This window comes from Solanum verrucosum, unplaced genomic scaffold (assembly GCF_900185275.1).
Source record: "Solanum verrucosum unplaced genomic scaffold, falcon-dt-bn FXZP01000050.1, whole genome shotgun sequence".
NCBI classification, from domain to species: Eukaryota; Viridiplantae; Streptophyta; class Magnoliopsida; order Solanales; family Solanaceae; genus Solanum; species Solanum verrucosum.
This window is the reverse complement of record NW_026020020.1, coordinates 2,942,230-2,946,314: the sequence shown is the minus strand read 5'-3', so window position 1 is coordinate 2,946,314 and position 4,085 is coordinate 2,942,230. Positions and strand designations below refer to the sequence as shown.

General features: G+C 34.1%; 1 pseudogene; it reads left to right on the top strand.

Annotated features, from left to right (window-relative positions):
• Positions 1 to 404: 404 nt before the first annotated feature.
• LOC125821077 (agamous-like MADS-box protein AGL62) lies at positions 405 to 1,054 on the top strand (annotated as a pseudogene).
• Positions 1,055 to 4,085: the final 3,031 nt, after the last annotated feature.

Here is a 4,085-nt window from a genome sequence, read left to right as displayed (position 1 = left end):
TCAAACCAAATGACCCCTAAGGGTTTTATTAATCATTTAATATATTTTTTTAAAAAAATGTTCTCAAATAAAATGGCAGTCAAGTGCAATCCAATAATATAATTCTGATTAGCAAAACATATTTATCCTCTAGTTATGATAATAAGATCTATATCTACCGAGAAAAAGAATGAAGGGAAGTGAATCTATGATAATAAGGTCTATATCTACCGAGACAAAGAATGAAGGGCAAGTGAATCTAATGTTTTTCATTTTCAATACTTTTCTTCAATGCAAAAAAGGAAAGAACATAAATTTCTAGGCTCCCCAAGTTATCTTAAAACACAATTTCCTATATAAAGTTGTTGTTGTTAAGACCAAAATTCACAAATTTACTTTCACAAAATCTTAGTGAAAGTTTAGACATGACAAGAAAAATCAGCAAGGGTCGTTAAAGGGTTGACATGGTGAAAATCAAGAAGGCGAGTAACTTAGGAGTTACGTTTTCTAAGTGTCGTGCTGGTCTGTTTAAAAAGGCTAGTGAACTTTGTACGCTATGTGGTGCTGAAATTGTCATTGTGATATTTCCCCCGACGGCAAAAATGTGTTCTCCTTTGGTCACCCTAGCGTGGACAGGTTGGTGGAGAGGTTCCTTGGGAGGAACCTCCCTCCACCAAATAACGATGTCCACAATCAACAAATCGTGGCTTGTAGAGAAGCTGGTATTCGTGAGCTCAATACCAAGCTCATGAACCTTGAGGGGGTTCTCCAGATGGAGAAAAATCACGGAAAATCCCTTCGAGAAATTAGGAAGAGAGCTGATGGTGTATGGTGGGAATCTCCTGTCGAAGAACTTAACTTATTCCAACTTCAACACTTGAAGAAGGCATTGGAAATTCTAAAGCAGAAGGTTGAAACAGAGGCACAAATGGTGAATAATAATGCATTCCCATTTCAGACATTGGGAAGTGCCTGGACTCCTCCAAATTGTGCTAGCTAAAGTTCCTCATATAGACTCTATGTTGGTGGACCCTTTGCTAATAGGGTTAGTGGATCCATAATTCCCAATTACTAGTGTGCGTGTTATGGAATTGTGGAAAGTAAAATTAAAAACTTAAATATTATATTAAGTGTCTAGGTTCATTTGTCATTTGAGGTGTTCATCATGAAATGTTCATGAGTTATGATTCAGTCGAAGTCAGTACTAAGTGTTGTGTTCATTAGATAATGTTCATCAGTTATGATTCAGTCGAAGTTAGTAATTTTAATTATTTATGTTATGTTATTAGTTCATTGTCATGTTGATTTTATCCTTTGAGTTGCATAACATATAATCTGTTCTTTATCAACATATATCAAGATATTACAAACTTGTAGAAAAAATGTGATATTCCTATATTATCATATATCGCGCTAGAATTTATTTCTAAAATACTCTCGAGAATCTCCTCCAAATTACGCAACCCATGCAGTATTAGTTACTCAAGCATTGGAAAATTACCTACTTCCCTCCTTTGCAGATCTGCTTCTACAATTCGTAGATATTTTAATTTGTGAAACACAACATCTTCATTTAGTGTCCAATCTGTTCTAGCGAATGCATAAAACCGTTCAAGATTGGGTAAATTAGCCATCAAAGTCATGACTTCCCTTGGTATACAAGTACCATTTAAGGAAAATATCCCTAGAGAAATTCATGATCGGGTCAATTGATTGTAAAATCTTTAGCTCTTTTAGATTCGGAGTTCTTCTTATGATTTCCGCAGCAAAAGGAGAATAATGAAGATAAAGTATGTTCAAGTTATTGAAAAGCAAAGTCTTTTCTTCAATACCATGGTTTTCTGCCTCAAGAAGATTGGATATATATATATATTAGCAAAGTTATTCAATTCTTCCAGAAACATATCTCAAATATACAAGTTGAGGTATTACACAAGAGAAATAATATTCAATTGAAAATACGTCCAATACCTTAAGCAACTTCAACTGTAAAACGTCTGTTTTGGAATATCTACTTGCACTGAAATAAAGGTGCGGATTATACCATTGCTATGTCGCATACAATAATCATGTTTCTGTTCAAGTGTAGATAGAAGGATCACTCGCCATTGATCATGTATGTATTTACTTAGGCATAGTTGGCGAAGAAGATCATGAATTTTCACGTTCTTATCCTTCCATTAGTCCTTCGTGTACAATCCAAAATTAGACTTCTATTAGTTAACTCTTCTAGATACTCATATGCCAACACTTCTAACCTTTTATTGTTTCTAATCAACTTGGAAACATTAATCTCTTTTATCTTCAGGAAAACATCCAAAGAAAGAATTGATTGAAACTCTACGGATACAGTACCAAAGAATCAGTTCAAATTTTCCTCAACATTATTCCAATTATCATGTGTTGGGTCCATTTGACAAATAAGTCCAGCGACGACAACAATCGAGAGAGGTAATCCTCGACATTGTAGTACAATATGCTTCCCTAGTTCTACAAGTAGAGAAGGAAACAAATCTTTTTTTGAATAATTTTTTGGTGAAGTTCAAACTTTCATCAAGAATTATAAAAGACTTTCTATGAGGTGGAAAATCAGGACAGCTGACATAATCAGCAACATACAAGAGTCGAGTGGTTAATAGAATTCGACTTCTATTATCATCATATGGAAATATTCTTTGTATATGGTCCCATGCCTCAGTACTCTTTACACAATCTTCATTAGTTGATCATCGCTCATTTCTTGATTTCTTCTTGTAATTGTAGAGACAACTTCAAGAAGCATTTGTCTCTCATTGTATTCTTCGAAGATAGTGACCCATGCATGTCAAATTGAGAACGAATATATGAATCATCATAAACTTTTTTTACAAGAGTTGTCTTACCTGTATTGCACATACCAAAAATTGGTATGACAGTTAAATCGTCTGTTTGGGCAGTGAGGTGTTCAAGTATGGCTTTGAAGTCATCCTCCATCCCAACAATAGTATTTTCCTAAATTGTACTTTTCTCTGGTGTTAGTGTGAGTGACATTTTAATATTCTAAAATGTTGCCGTTGGTTGACTTCTCATCATGTGTTAATGTTAATGAGAATATTAATTGTTGCATATTACTCCTAGAGTTAGTGCATATATGTTACTTCTTGCTTAGTGCATATATGCTACTGCTCTTTTTCTAGCAGCATGTTTTAGCCGTTAGTGGCCATCATTTCTCCCCCATTCAATCTCCATTATCTCACTCTTTATTCCTCCATTGTTCTTTGTAACCTATGTACCATATGTAACCTCTAGGCCATTTATCATCACTATTTACTACCCCATTATCTTCTTAATCATTTCTAGGAAGACTTCTTCTACTATAAATAGTGGTGGTCTTCATTTGGTTTAAGACACTAGAAAAATATATAGTGAAAAAAAATAGTAAAAAAAAAGAGAGTTTTTATTAGTTGAAGGGAGGTGTTCTTTTTGTGGAGCTTTGGACTCAACTCTTGTCCATAGTTGTTGAGTTACACTTTTGTGATTAGGCTGTTGTATCCTGGAGTGGACAAGTCAAGAAGGACTACTGTTGAACCAGTGAAAAACATTTGTTGCAGTGTGCTTGAATCTCCTCAAAGACAGCGAGATATCCGCGCCTCAGCCTGAAGAGATTTTTATTTCTTCATTTTCTTTCAATTGTAATCTTGTAACTTTGTTATTTTGTAATTTTTCACTAACAATTTTATGGAGATTCAAAATGACTACAATTGAAAAAACCGCGGATGTCAAGATGGGAGATCTTAACAAGCCATTTCGGTTCAATGGTAACCATTTCAAGAGATGGAAGGGTAAATTAATTTTCTACTTAATTCTTCTCAATGTTTCTTATGTGTTAACTGAGAAAAATCCTAATAAAGTTGACATCACCTCTATGAATGATGATGAAACTATTTCTCATCTAGAGAAAGTGGAAAAGTACGATTGTGATTCCTATAAGTGTCGGTATTATATTCTTAATTATTTGTCTGATAATTTTTATGATTATTATGATAGAACTTACTCTAGTGCAAAGAAAATTTGGAAAGCATTGCAGAGTAAGTATGATACCGAAGAGGCTGGAGAGAAAAAATATG